Source organism: Portunus trituberculatus, chromosome 10 (genome assembly GCF_017591435.1).
Source record: "Portunus trituberculatus isolate SZX2019 chromosome 10, ASM1759143v1, whole genome shotgun sequence".
Classification (NCBI taxonomy): Eukaryota; Metazoa; Arthropoda; class Malacostraca; order Decapoda; family Portunidae; genus Portunus; species Portunus trituberculatus.
Window position 1 is genome coordinate 7,858,584 of NC_059264.1, and position 16,272 is coordinate 7,874,855.

At 46.2% G+C, this 16,272-nt stretch overlaps 1 pseudogene; it reads left to right on the plus strand.

Moving 5' to 3' along the window:
• The first annotated feature begins 5,627 nt into the window (after positions 1-5,627).
• On the plus strand, positions 5,628-5,775 carry LOC123502220 (annotated as a pseudogene).
• Positions 5,776-16,272: the final 10,497 nt, after the last annotated feature.

The window sequence follows — 16,272 nt, forward strand, 5'->3', positions numbered from 1 at the left end:
GCGTTTATCGGCGTTAAGTTAATGAACACAGTCTCCCAAGCACTTGACCTTCATCAACCTACCATAACTTACTGGAGCGACTCTAAAGGATGTTATCTGCTGGATTAAGTCTGATAAACCTCTCAAGCTTTTTGTTAAGAACCAAGTATCTTTAATCCTGGAGTTTTCACGCCGAGAACAGTGGCACCATGTTAGTGGCTTGGACAACCCTGCAGATTTAGGGACCAGAGGTATTTCCCTTAGTAGTCTGGTTTCCAATAGCCTGTGGTGGAAAGGACCAGAATTTTTACTGAACCCACCTGTTACCCCGCCACCTGTTTGCAATGAGGAGGATCTTGAGCTAAGTGAGACCGCAAAAGCAGAGTTAACTAGTACTAACACTATAGCTTCTAGAATTGTGACAACAGTTGCCACAGAGCCTAATTGTGACCTACCAGCTGGACCATTCACTTTAACTAACTGTTCTTCTCTCAAACAGGCAGTCACCCGTACAACATGGATAAGGCGTTTCTGTTATAATCTGCATCATCCACTAGAGGAGCGTAAGATTGGCCCGCTCTGCCCAGACGAGCGAAGAGAAACTCTTCATTTCTGGATCCGTTTGGCACAGGAGAAGAATTATGCAGCTGACATGGATGCACTACGGAAGGGAGTTCTCTTACCTTGTCACTCGTCACTTTCTAAGGTGAGACCTCGTCTCTGTACAGTACTGAGGGCAACTCTACGGACCAACGAGCCTTCAGTCATCATCCTCCCAGACCTCAGCTACATCACCACTCTCATAGTAGATGAGGCCCACCGTCGTTGCTTCCACCAAAGTACCCGAACTACATTGGCTTTGTTATCAGCGGAGTACATGGTCAGGAGGAAGACAGTTTTGCGGACAGTTAACTCCTGTGGACGATGTCGAAGGTACCAAGGACTGCCATACCGCTCTGCGGAAGGATCACTACCAGAATTCAGAATGGCACCTGCTCGAGCATTCTCCAAGGTCGGTCTTGACTACTTTGGACCGATTTACATGGATCCTGGAGAAACTAAAGTGTGGGGATTGCTTATAACCTGTGCGGCTACGCGCGCCGTTCACTTAGAACTCGTAAGGAGACAGAGTGTAGATGATCTGCAACTGGCACTGAGACGTTTTTTTGCTCTCCGGGGTACTCCATTCCTTATCTACAGCGACAATGCTAAGTCGTTTAAGAAGCTGTCCGGCTTACTTCCTCGCACTACACGCTGGCGCAACATCCCTGAAACCTCGCCATGGTGGGGAGGATTCTGGGAATGCTTAGTAGCTTGCGTGAAGAAGTCTCTCAAGATAACCCTGCACCAATGTCACCTCTCCTATGACGAGCTTGTTGCCACCTTCTACGAGCTAGCATTCCTCTTGAACCTTCGCCCCCTTACAAGTGATAACGGGGAAGATGCTCTAACTCCTGCCCACTTCCTCTTCGGCGTAACATCTCTGCAAGGAGTGATCTCACCAGCTGTTGAACCTACAACCACATTGGACCATGTGTGGCATAATAGGAGACGAATATCTGACCATCTTAACCGAAGATGGACAAGAGAGTACCTGCAAGCATTGAGGACATGGAACACTACCCCTCGAGGACGACCTGTCCGGACTCCTAATATTGGAGAGGTAGTTTTAGTGCATGGAGAAAATACCAGGGCCCAGTGGCTGATGGCAAGGATCGTATCACTCATCCCTGGAAGAGACGGAAATCCACGCGCTGCCACAATACGTCTAAAGGGACGCGTTACTAGAAGACCCATTAACAAGCTTTACCAGCTCGAGGCGTCACAGGACATCGACATCAACTATGCAGGGAACTCGGGTCCCGGTTTGGATGCTGACACACCTCCTGTGGATTAGCCGCCATCGCCTCAAGGAGTGACGACTCTATCAGGATGCTTGGTGACACCTCCACAACGACTTGGGTTGTAAATAGTATAGGAGTGTGAAATCCATGTGTGGATTTCAGGTGGGGAGTATATTATAATTGTTACTTGTTACCTGTTACCAAGGGGTTAGTGTTTAACAATCGTTGGGGGACGTGGAAGGAAGGGTAGGTGGTCTCGCACCTCCAGCACGGCAGTTTGGCACACTCGACAGCGAGCGGCGACCGCCACCACACACCCACACCAGGGTTAAGGGTGCCGCTACACCAAGCTACCTTGCTTGCCACCGCACCGTCCCTGCCCCTTCCTCTACACTGTCACCAGCGATTGTAAGAGTCTCTTATATTTGTGTTTAATAATTTGTGATGTATTGTGTCACCTATTCCTCGTTTGTGTTGGGACGTTATTGTTAAAACATGTGTATTTGTGTTACAGTTGTGAATATATAGCTCCTTTGTTCACCACCACCATCCTGGAGTTTATATATCACCTACCCTCACTGGAGACATAACACTACAGAAGCCACCCACACCCGGGGGGGCAGGCTTGACCTCATCCTGGTGTCGAGGGACTTGGCGGCTGGCGCCACTTGGCGGGTCCACCCCACCCTTACTAGCGACCACTTCACCACCCTCCCAGTCGTCCTGCCTCACCCACCCCCGCGTTGGAACACCAAGAAGGCAGACTGGCCCAAGTTTCAGGCCTCTTTTGACGAGTGGTCAGCTGCCTACCAGCCCCCCGGCTGACCTGCACCAGCAGGAGAGGGACCTGACGAAGGCCATACAGCGGCCGGCTGACGCTACCATCCCTCGTGCACAGAGCCGCCGTCACCGGCCTGACTGGTGGTTCTACAACGAGGAGGTGCGAGAACACAACCACCATGTCAACGTCCACAGGAAGCTCTACAGGAGGCGCCCCAACCCTACCAACTTGAGACTCATGGAGGACGTTGTGGCACGCGCGTGAGGTGTCCCTGAAGGCGAAGGAGGCCAAGTGGCTGGAGTGGTGCTCCACCTTCAGCCAACACACGTCCCTTGGCCAGTTGTGGAGGAGCGTAAGGACGGCTTCCAGCGCAGCCCCGCCCTGCCCGGCAGCCCAACCCCAACAACAGGAGGAGAGAGACTCGTCATTGTGTTCACCGCACGAGGCTCCAGCGACCAGCTTCCTCCCCGCACACACCACCTCCAACACCATCTCCAGCCCCGCCGGGACTACGCCGTCAGGGCAGCAGTAGAGGAAGCGGACGACACCAACAGGGCCTTCACACAGCAGGAGCTGGACCGTGTGAAGAGGCGTGGCCGCGACACAGCAGCGGGGGCGGACGGCGTGCTGTACTCCATGTTGGCCCACGTCGGGCCAGCTGGGGACGCCGCCCTGCTGGTTGTGATTAACGCGTCGTGGGCGGCTGGCCACCTACTACCCGCGTGGAAAGAGGCCGACATCCAGCCCATCCCCAAGCTGAGGGAACCCACCAAGCTCAGGCCCATCTCTCTCCTCAGCTGCATGGCCAAAACGACTGAGAGAATGGTCCTGGTCTGACTATGGTGGCGGGTGGGGCCCTCCATCCACACGTGTTCGGCTACATACGCGGTGTGAGCACGGCAGACAGCATCCTCACTTTTCTGGCACAGGCCAACCACCGCCTCACAACCGTCGTCTTCCTCGACCTCGAGAAGGCCTTCGAGCTGGCCAACCTTACTCGTGCAGAAGGGGGTGCGAGGAAGATTGCTGGCCTGACTCTGGGACTATCTGCAGCAGCGCCGCGCCAAAGTCAAGTTCCAGGTCCTCAAGTCGAGCTCCCAGGAGTTCGAGAACATGACTCCACAGGGCAGCATCCTCAGCCCCTTCCTCTTCAACCTGCTAATGGAGAAGCTGGTGGCCCTGCCATTCCAAGACGGCATCGTCCTCCTGAGCTACGCTGATGATCTCGCCCTCGTGGTCACCGGAAGGGGCAACAAGCTCAGGAGGATGCAGCAGGCGCTCGACCTCATCAGTGAGAAGTGCGAGGAGCTGGGGCTCAAGATCTCGGCAGAGAAGTCTCGGGCCATGATGGTGAAAGCTGCTGACCCGGCCTGGCAGCTGCGCGTCCAGGGAGTCGAGCTGATGTGGATCAACTCCTACCAGTACCTTGGGGTGTGGGTGGACAAGCAGCTGTCCTTGACAGCCCACGCTGCCTACCTGAGGGAGAGGACACAGGCAAGGCTTAACGTGATGCGGGCCATGACGCGACCCACGTCCGGTGCCACTTTCTCCGTCCTGCGCCTGTATTACATGCAAGCCATCCGCTCGCTGGTTGACTACAGCGCCCCTGTCCTCATGGCGCTCTCCCCCATCCAGCAGGAGCGGTTTGAGGTGGTGCAGAACACCGCCATGAGGACCATTCTAGGGACACCGAGATGGTCCAGCGCCTGCATCATGCAGAGCGAGACCTGTTTGGTGACCCTCTCTGTCAGAGTCTAGCAGGTCATGGCCTGCTGCATGGCCTGGGTCCTTCACTGCAATGTGGAGGGTGTGGCCCAGAGGAGACTGCGGCTGGCTTTGGTGTAGGACGACGAGCTCCTCCGCCGCAACCCGTGGCTGCTGTGGGTACAGTTCGCTGTCCACAGCATCGTCCACATCGAGGGCTGGCTGTGGCCACAGGCGGATCGCAGAGTTCACCGCCACGTATCTCCCCTCCAGCAAGTCCACGTGCACCACCGCCGAGCTGCGCCAGCACATCCTCATGGCGATGGCCTGGGTCTCCTAGCCAGGCTGTGTGACGTACTACACCGATGGCTCAGTTGACCCGGACAGCAGAAGGACGGGCGCCGCCGCCATCACTGGAGGGACCGAGCTGGGAGTGCGGACTCCAGACCACTGCTCCACCCTGCAGACCGAGCTGGTGGCCATCCAGCTGGCTCTGGAGCACGCCCACCACCGCCAGGAGCCCACCGTGGTGCTGCACACCGACTCCAGGTCGGGACTGCAGGCCCTCCAGCAGCCGCAGCCCAGCGACAACGTGGGCCTCCCCACCGCCATCCTGGGCAGCCTCCAGAGCCTCGCCGCGCAGGGGCGACAGGTGAGGCTCAACTGGATCCCCAGCCACGTGGGGTTGCGAGGCAACGAGGCTGCCGATGCGGCCGTCAAGAGAGCAGCGGCATGGTATGTCGCCGCCACTGACTACCAGCCGCTCGATGCCTCCTAGCAGTGGCCCAGGGCGGACGGCGTGCTGCTGCAGTGCGTCAGGCTGGGCTTCTGCACCAAGAAGGAGCTCTATGATGGCTTCGAGGGGCAGGAGTGCGAGCACTGCGGGAGGCAGAGTCGCCGCCCGCTGCTGCACTACCTCTTGTCCTGCCCCACCACAGCCGCCCTCAGACCACCGCCGCCACTACCCACCCAGCCTGCAGCCGGCAGCCTCCTCAGCAGACGTGAAGCCAGGGCAGCCCATCTTGTCCACCACACGCCCAGGGAGGCGATGCTACAGGTGCTCAGGGCGGCACGTCCTCCCCACTGACCTGGCCTGACCTGCCAGCGCTGCTCTCCAGCACAACACGAAGGCGGCGGCACCACACTCGTTGCACCCATCGTGACCATACAACACTACAACCCCCACCAGTGGGCTGATGCCTGCTTTGCATACTATTTGTATAATACAGGTTGCATTTATTTATTTTTTTTTCATTAATGTAATGTATATAAATTTTATACAATAAACCTATAACAACAACAAACAACATATGAAAGCCATACTTACCTGGCACAGGAGACACCGTGATCATGAAGGCGGTTTTCCCAGGGCGAGGCCTGCCATTGCACTCCGGCGGTGCTGCCCCCTGCGATTGACCCTTAAGTGCGAAATTTTTGTTAGCGGGGATTGCGCTCGTGCATCCCCATCATTAAATGATGACCATAATAGATGGGTTATATTGTTTGGTGCTCACCTATTTCAATCTTGGTACGGCACTTGCTGATTTTCGGGGAAATTGAGTGAAGGCATTGATATCCTTAATGCTCGTAGTAATAATGAGCTTTGACCTTTGTGTCATGTTCCTGCATGTCATGGTGATTCCCAAGTATATACTGTTCAAGTTTCCCTTTTACTTCTTCCTCAGGGTGGGATCGGGTGTCACGGTCTTCATATAGTTGGCCTTGAAAAGTAATATTGAAATACTGTATGGCAAACTTCCTGTTCCATTCTCTGCAAGATTTTAATATGAAATCATCCTTGTTTGAGAGAGAGAGAGAGATCCTTCAGACGCAATATCACTGCAAAACAAAATCATCAGTCTGATAGGTTGAACAAAAGGAGTTGTCCAAGCCAGCTGCATCAGCAAGGAAAGATAAAGACATATAAAACAAACAAGGAGTTTCCGTGGCGCTTTTACAAAATTCCCACTTTCCTTCTGCAGATAGTGGAAGGACCGGTCCAGAACACAACGCTGAAGGGAAGGAGGACCCATCATGTGGAAAACAGTGGAAGAGTCACGATTGGATGAATAAGTATAAGTACAGTATAATGGTGGTTGATTTGGCTGGGTCATGCATGTTTGAGGTATTGTTATGCGTGTTTGTGGTGGGGTTATGCTTGTTTGTGGCTGGGTTATGCTTGTTTTTGGTGGGGTTAGGCGTGTTAATTTGTAGCGGGGTTAGGCGTGTTTATGGCAGGGTTATGTGTGTTTGTGGTGGGGTTTGGCGTGTTTGTGGTGAGGTTAGGCAAGTTTGAGGTGGGGTTAGTTGTGTTTGTGGTGGTGTTGTGTGTGTTTGAGGTGGGGTATGCATGTTTTAGGAGTTAGGTTTATGTTTATTTAGTTGGTTTCACAGCAGACTCTTTCATCTTGTAGATTAAAATTTAAAGGTACCACTTTTTTTCTGCAAAATAAGTCATTGTTTGGAAATTATTCAAGATGGTTTCTCCACAATGCTCCTCTGTTTTCTTCATAAGGAAGAGGGACTCAGGCAAGGATAAAAAAGAGCAGCCCCTTGAAGGTGCCATGGGCTAGTCCATGCATACTTTAAGGAGCTCCACTAGCACAGTAACATTGCCCCACTGTATGCTGCTGCTGCAATGTATCTGTTAGCTGACCACCATAGAATAATTAATTCATCAAATTGTTCATGTGCATTATGCTTCAGTTTTTGGCCAGAGTGCCTGTACTGGCTCAGAGTTTGATTTGTCTGGTCTCCACATAATTTTCTCAGTATTTCGCTGATTGTTCATAGAGTGTGTAATACTGGAAGCCCGGCAGGGTGTTGTTGATGGGCAGTGTTGTAATGGTGAGGCTGCTACTCCTGTGGTAGCAGTGGTGAGTAGTGGCAAGTCACAGAGGTGGTGAGGCTCCTACTTCAGTGATAGCAGTAGTGAGTAGTGGCATTAAGGTACAGAGGCAGTGAGGCTGCTACTCCTGTGGTAGCAGTGGTGAGTAGTGGCAAGTCACAGAGGTGGTGAGGCTCCTACTTCAGTGATAGCAGTAGTGAGTAGTGGCATTAAGGTACAGTAAGCCCCCAAATTTAGTGAAATCCAGCTTAGCGAAACCCTTATTTAGCGACTGTCTGGAAAAAGGCCAAGCCCTCAAGTTTAGCGATTTTCTGTCATATTTAGCGAATGTACCGCGCTACACTGTCCCACCTCCTGCTCACTCTGAGCCAATCGCGTGTCTGTTTGGCCGTGATGTTAGCCCCACAGTGCCTCCGGCATTCCTGCTCGACACTTGAGCTATTGTGTGTGTTAATCCAGCGTGTGAACTCATTTTTTGTGCTCCCATCCTTGCTGTTTATCGAGTTTCGCTATCACCATGGCCTCCACTAGTGGTTCGGGGGGTGCTAATTCTCGTGAAGGTGGCGATGTTGCAGCTGTAAATGGGGTCTCAAAATGGGGACTTTGGGTGGATGAAAGACTGATTGGTATTTTTCCCTATTTAAAGTAGTATTCAAATTTGGCAAAATTCCAATTTAGCGATGGTTTCGGCAGACTAATAGGATCGCTAAATGTGGGGGCTTACTGTACAGAGGCAGTGAGGCTGCTACTCCTGTGGTAGAAGTGGTGAGTAGTGGCAACACACAGAGGTGGTAAGGCTATTACTCCTGTGGTAGCAGTGGTGAGTAGCGGCAATGCACAAAGATGGTGAGGCTGTTAGTCTTGTGGTAGCAGTGGTGAGTATATATGTAGCAGCAACACACAGATCGAGGCTGCACAATGTCACTGATTTTGAAGTTTCAATTAACTTAGAGCCACCCAGGGACAAGGAGCCAAACTAAAAAGAATTGCTCAGGCTAAACACACACACACACACACACACACACACAGGCCTATCCAAGGATCGGAAACAATGAGCTCTGAGCTCGTTCCGTAGGGTAACGTCTGGCTTTCTCGTCAGAGACTGCAGCAGATCAAACAGTGAATTACACACACGCCTGGTAGCTCAGTGGTTAGAGTGCTGGCTTCACAAGCCAGAGGACCGGGGTTCAATTCCCTGGCCGGGTGGAGATATTTGGGTGTGTCTCCTTTCACGTGTAACCCCTGTTTACCTAGCAGTGAGTAGGTACGGAATGTAAATCGAAGAGTTGTGACCTTGTTGTCCCGGTGTGTGTTGTGTGCCTGGTCTCAGGTCTATCTTAAGATCGGAAATAATGAGCTCTGAGCTCGTTCTGTAGGGTAACGTCTGGCTGTCTCGTCAGAGACTGCAGCAGATCAAACAGTGAAACACACACACACACACACACACTTTTTTTGGAAAATAAGAAATGACAAAGTGTGGAAGTGGTGGACAAAAGAGAGGAAGTAAAAGACTAGACAAAGGAGCAGATAAGGAAGAAAGACATAAGAGTATCATATACTAACATAGACGGCTTCCTATCAAAAAGATTAGAGTGTATGGACCATCTGATAAGGGATAAACCAGATATGTGTATAGTGGAGACTAAATTGAGACTGAATATACAAATAGATTGGTTTGGAGGAGGAATTTATAGAATGTGGAGAAAAGATAGAGTGAATAAAAGTGGAGGTGGAATAATTGTGTTAACAAGAAAAGACTTAATAGTGCAAAATGTGTGCCTTGGAGGAGACGAGGAGGAAGTGGTGGTGTATAGTGGAGACTGGTGGTGACTGATGGAAGGCAAGATATCAATATTGTAACTGTGTATGTACCACCAAAAACAAGTGCATGGTCAAACGATCAGTATAATAGTATGGTGGAAAGCACATTGGAAAGAATGAGAAATGAAGCTGCAAAGAAAGGAAAAATGGTTATAGTTGGAGATTTCAACTTTAAAGACGACAATTGGGAAGAATTTGAAGTGGGGAATGGTGGAGAATGGGGTGAGCAGCTATTAAATTATGCGGTGGGAAATTTGATGACACAGTGGGTGAGGCATCCAACAAGGAGAAGGAGGGGTGATGCCCCGTCGAGACTGGACTTGATATTCACAAAGGGAGTAATTCTAGAAAATGAGATTGAGCATGAGTGTCCTTTGGAGAAGAGTGATCATGAATTATTGAAATTTGAGGTAAAGGTGGGGTTCAACAAAGATAATGAAGTTGGATACAAGGAGGAATGCCTAAATTATGCTAAGGGAAGATATAAGGAGTTGAGAAATTACTTTGGAAATGTGGATTGGTCCGAAATGTACCAGGAAACAAACATGCAGTTAAAATATGAAAAATTTATGGAAATATATAGTGAGGCCACAGAGAACTTTGTGCCAAAATATACTAAGAAAATCTTAAATGGAGATCAATGGTTTAACAAAACCTGTGACAAGGCAAAAGGGAGAAGGAAAAGGCATGGGAAAAATACAAGAGAAATAATGAGGAAGTGGAGAGAGAAGCATATAGGAATGCAAGAAATAAATATGTTCAAGTGAGAAGGGCACAACAAGAATTTGAACAGAGAATAGTGGAGAATTGTGAAAGTGATCCCAAAATGTTTTATAAATTCATTAATGGTAAATTACAGAAAAAAGAAACAGTTGATAAATTAAAGGTTGGAGATTATATATATGAAGATACAAGTGTCATTGTTGAAAAATTGAATGAGAATTTCTGCAAAGTATTCACAGAAGAAACACAATTCAATCGACGGATGTTACCTGTGACAAGATGGATGCAAGAAATTATAGTAACAAAGAGTGACATTGCAAAAGTTTTGAGTCAATTAGATGTTAACAAGGCAATGGGACCAGATGGTGTGTCTGGAAGAATGTTAAAAGAATGTCAAGAGCAGTTGCTAGATCCAATTTTAGATTTAACAAGAACATCTATCAACATGGGACAGGTGCCAGTAGAATGGAAAAGGGCAAATGTAGTACCAATTTACAAAAGAGGATGTCGCATGGAACTATTGAATTATAGACCTGTTTCATTAACCAGCATTATGTGTAAGATATGTGAAGAAGTGATCAAAAGCAAGTGGTGTGAGTTCCTGGAAAACGAAGAAATACTAAGTGAGAAACAGTTTGGCTTTAGAAGAGGGAAATCGTGTGTATCAAATTTGCTATGTTTCCACTCGAGTGGTCGATATTTTACAGGAGAGGGATGGATGGGTTGATTGTGTATACCTAGACTTAAAAAAAAGCATTTGATAAAGTACCACATAACAGATTGATGTGGAAGTTAAGTAGTATAGGAGGAATAAGGGGAAATCTGACGGAGTGGACGAGAAATTATTTGACAGGTAGAGAAATGAGGACGGTAGTGAAGGGAGTGAAGTCAGAGTGGAGTTCCCCAAGGTTTGGTGCTTGGTCCCATCATGTTCCTGATCTATATAAGTGACATGCCAGAGGGAGTGAGAAGTTATATGAATATGTTTGCAGATGATGTAAAAGATTATGAGGAGAGTGAGGAATATGTATGACTGCAATATACTGCAGAAGGACTTGGACAAAATATATGAATGGAGCAGGACGTGGCAAATGGAATTCAATACCAACAAAAGCTGTGTAATGAGAATGGGTAGAAGTAAATATAGACCACATAAGGACTACCAGCTGGGGGGGAAGACTGTAATTGAAGTCACTGAAGAAAAAGACTTGGGAGTGACTGTACAGAGTAATCTGTCTCCAGAAAAGCACATTAATAGAATATTTGGAAAAACGTATAGCATGCTCCAAAGTATAGGATGGGCATTTAATTACCTGGACGGGAACATGATAAAGAAAATATTGACCACCCTGATTAGGCCACAGTTGGAATATGCATCAGTAATTTGGTCACCATACATGAAGAAACATGTCAAGAAACTAGAAAGAGTGCAGAGGTTAGCAACAAGAATGATACCAGACTTTAAGGAGGTACCGTATGAAGAGAGGTTAAATAGGCTGGAATTAAGCATGTTGGAAGAAAGAAGAGTCAGAGGGGATATGATAACAATGTTCAAAATAGTACATAGAGTGGACATATCGGATTGGGAAAACCTGATCACGATGGCATCCACTAATTACCTAAGAGGACACCTAAAGAAAATACTGAAAGATTCCTGCACAAGCGACATCAAGAAGTATAGCTTCCCGTATCGGAGCATTGATGCATGGAACAAACTGAGCGTGGATGTGGTGTGTGCGGCGAGTGTCAGTCAAATGAAGGAAAAATTGGACAAGTGTGGACAAAGAGACAGGACATAGAGAGCTACAGCTCGGGCCCTGTAATCACAAATAGATAAATACAAATAGGTAAATACACACACACACACACGCTCAATAGAAAATGGAACAGTGCCAGTAGAATGGAAAAGAGCTGAGGTGGTTCCCATATATAAGAGCGGAAGGAAAGAAGAACCTTTAAATTACAGACCGGTATCACTAACTAGTGTAATATGCAAGATGTGTAAAAGAATAATAAAGAAACAATGGATCGAGTTCCTTGAAGACAACAAATTAATATCAAATAGCCAATTTGGTTTTAGAAAAGGACGGTCTTGTGTAACTAATTTATTGAGTTTCTATTCTAGAATAGTTGATAGAGTACAAGAGAGGGGATGGGTTGACTGCATCTATTTGGATTTAAAAAAGGCGTTTGACAAAGTGCCACACGCAAGATTACTGTGGAAGTTAGAGGAGAAGGGTGGCTTAAAAGGAAGCACATTGAGATGGATAGAAAATTATTTGAGGGGGAGAGAAATAAGGACGATAGTTAAAGATATGAAGTCCAAGTGGAGAGCACTAGAAAGCGGAGTGCCACAGGGGTCAGTATTGGCACCAGTACTTTTCCTCATTTATATTAATGACATGCCAGAAGGAGTGAACAGCTACATAAATTTGTTTGCGGATGATACGAAACTGTGCAGAGTTATAAAGCAAAAGGAGGATTGTGAAATACTGCAAGAAGACCTAAATAAGATCTGGGAATGGAGTAAGAAGTGGGAAATGGAATTCAATGTGAACAAAAGCCATGTCATGGAAATGGGAAAGAGTGAAAGATGACCTGTGGGAATCTATAAGATGGGAGATGGAGTAGAACTGGAGAAAGTAAAAAAGGAAAAGGACTTAGGAGTGACGATGGAAGAAAACAATCAACCAGTAAGCCATATTGATAGAATTTTAGAGAAACATATAATTTGCTGAGGAATATTGGAGTAGCATTTCACTACATGGACAAAGAAATGATGAAGAAATTGATAAATACTATAATAAGACCCAGATTGGAATATGCAGGAGTAGTGTGGACCCCTCATAAAAGAAACACATAAGAAAATTGGAGAGGCTACAAAAATGGCTACAAGAATGGTCCCAGAACTTGAAGGGATGACATATGAGGAGAGACTAAAGGCTATGGATCTACCAACCTTGGAACAAAGAAGGAGAGAGGAGACCTGATACAAGTCTATAAATTGATCAACGGAATGGACCAAGTGGATAATGAGAAACTGATCCTGAGAGAAGAATATGACACCAAGCACAAGATCGCATAGTAAAAAGCTGAGAAAGGGAAGATGTCTGAGAGATATTAAAAATATAGTTTCCCAGAGATGTATTGAGACGTGGAACAGTTTAGATGAAGAAGTAGTGTCTGCAATGAGTGTGCACACTTTTAAAGTAAGATTGGATAAGTGTAGATATGGAGATGGGGCCACACGAGCATAAAGCCCAGGCCCTGTAAAACTACAACTAGGTAAATACACACACAAATACACACACACACACACGTGAGGCAAATGGAGAAGGTGGAGGTAATGTGTAGTGTTCACCTAGCAGTAAATGGGTACAGGATGTAACTGATTGTGGCCTGTGGTGTGTGAAGTGTGCTATGGTCTCAGTAAAGATGGTCATGAGTCTGAGTGTTGTAACAGGAAGACTGGCTGGGTGAAGCAGGCAATGAGGAAATTCACACACACACACACACACACACACACACACACACACACACACACACACACACACACACACACACACACACACACAAAAAAAAAAAACACATAATAATTAAGAAACAATGGATGAGTTCAAGACAACAAATTAATATCAAATATGAGGAGAGACTAAAGGTTATGGATCTAAATGGAACAAAGAAGGAGAGGAGACCTGATACAAGTTTATAAATTGATCAACGGAATGGACCAAGCGGATAATGAGAAACTGATCCTGAGAGAAGAATATGACATTGAAGCACAAGATCGATAGTAAAAGCTGAGAAAAGGAAGATGTCTGAGAGAAGTTAAAAAGTAGAGCAAAGATGTATTGAGGCGTGAACAGAAATGAAGAGTAGTGTCTGAAGAGTGTGATACTTTTAAAGAAGATTGATAAGTGTAGATATGGAGATGAAGAGATAAAGCAAGGCTGTAAAACAACAGGTAAATACACACAAAAAAAAAAAAAAAAAAAAAACACACACACACACACACAACACACACACACACACACACACACACACACACAACACAAAAAAAAAAAAAAAAAAAAGGAGATCAAGAATATGATGGGGAGTTTAGAAGTGAGAAAAGCTGTGGGACCTGATGGGGTATCAGGATGGATTTTAAGAGAATGCAGGAGCAACTGGCAGAAAAAGTTTGTGAAGTAATTGATGCCTCATTAAGGGAAGGTGTAGTGCCCCAAGACTGGAAAAGAGCTAACATTGTCCCAATCTATAAATCAGGTAACAAGAGAGACCCATTGAACTATAGACCAGTGTCACTTACAAGTGTGGTAGCTAAGATGTGTGAGAGGGTGGTGAAGAATAGATGGACAGACTTCTTGGAGAAAATGACATACTTTGTGAGTGTCAATTTGGTTTTAGAAAAGGGCGTTCATGCACGACAAACCTGATATGTTACTATTCGAGGGTGATAGATGTAATACAGGAAAGAGATGGTTGGGCTGATGGAATATATCTGGATTTAAAAAAGGCCTTTGATAAGGTACCACACCGGAGACTGATCTGGAAACTTGAAATGGTAGGAGGAGTGCATGGCAGTTTACTAAAATGGATGGAAGACTTTTGGTAGGAAGAGAAATGAGAACAATAATTAAGGACAGACCATCAGAATGGGGCTTGGTGGAGAGTGGAGTTCCACAGGGATCAGTGTTGGCACCAGTAATGTTCAGTCTACATAAATGACATGGTGGATGGGGTGTCCAGTTATGTGAGCCTATTTGCAGACGATGCAAAATTGTTAAGAAAAGTGAGATGTGACAAAGATTGCGAACTACTCCAGGAAGACTTGGACAGAATATGGAAATGGAGCTGTACATGGCAAATGGAGTTCAACACGACAAAATGCAAGAAAATAGAGTTTGGCAAGAGTGAAAGAAGAATCAGGAGTATGTACAAGATAGGAAATGAAGACATAAAACCAGTCATGAAGAAAAAGACCTTGGGGTGACAATTACCAATGACCTATCGCCAGAGAGACATATAAACAAAATAATTGGAGAAGTATTGAACTTATTGAGGAACATAAGAGTGGCGTTCGTATATTTAGATGAAGAAATGATGAAGAAAATAATTACTGCAATGATAAGACCGAGGCTTGAATATGCAACAATACAGTGGGCTCGAACTTAAAGAAACACATAGGAAACTAGAGAAAGTACAGAGGGCTGCAACAAAATGGTGCCTGACTTAAGAGATTTGACTTATGAAGACAGACTGAAAAGAATGCAACTTCCGACCCTGGAAAACAGAAGAGAAAGGGAGACCTGATAGCAATATACAGAGTGATGATTGGCATGGAAAAAATGGATAGGGAAGATCTGTGTATGTGGAATGAAAGAATGTCGAGAGGGCATGGGAAAAAACTAAAATGGCCACTTATAGGAGAGATGTGAAAAAATATAGCTTCCCTCATAGAAGGGTGGAAGCATGGAATAGTTTAGACGTGGAAGTGGTCAACGCAAGGAATATTCATGATTTTAAGAAAAAGCTGGACATTAATAGATATGGAGACGGGACAACACGAGCATAGCTCTTTTCCCGTATGTTACAATTAGGTAAATACAATTAGGTAAATACACACACACACACACACACACACACACACCATCAGAATGGGGCTTGGTGGAGAGTGGAGTCCCACAGGGATCAGTGTTGGCACCAGTAATGTTTGCGGTCTACATAAATGACATGGTGGATGGGGTGTCCAGTTATGTGAGCCTATTTGCAGACGATGCAAAATTGTTAAGAAAAGTGAGATGTGACAAAGATTGCGAACTACTCCAGGAAGACTTGGACAGAATATGGAAATGGAGCTGTACATGGCAAATGGAGTTCAACACGACAAAATGCAAAAAATTAGAGTTTGGCAAGAGTGAAAGAAGAATCAGGAGTATGTACAAGATAGGAAATGAAGACATAAAACCAGTCATGAAGAAAAGACCTTGGGGTGACAATTACCAATGACCTATCGCCAGAGAGACATATAAACAAAATAATTGGAGAAGTATTGAACTTATTGAGGAACATAAGAGTGGCGTTCGTATATTTAGATGAAGAAATGATGAAGAAAATAATTACTGCAATGATAAGACCAAGGCTTGAATATGCAACAATACAGTGGGCTCCGAACTTAAAGAAACACATAAGGAAACTAGAGAAAGTACAGAGGGCTGCAACAAAATGGTGCCTGACTTAAGAGATTTGACTTATGAAGACAGACTGAACAGAATGCAACTTCCGACCCTGGAAAACAGAAGAGAAAGGGAGACCTGATAGCAATATACAGAGTGATGATTGGCATGGAAAAATGGATAGGGAAGATCTGTGTATGTGGAATGAAAGAGTGTCGAGAGGGCATGGGAAAAACTAAAAAGGCCACTTATAGGAGAGATGTGAAAAATATAGCTTCCTCATAGAAGGGTGGAAGCATGGAATAGTTTAGACGTGGAAGTGGTTAACGCAAGGAATATTCATGATTTTAAGAAAAACCTGGACATTAGTAGATATGGAGACGGGACAGTACGAGC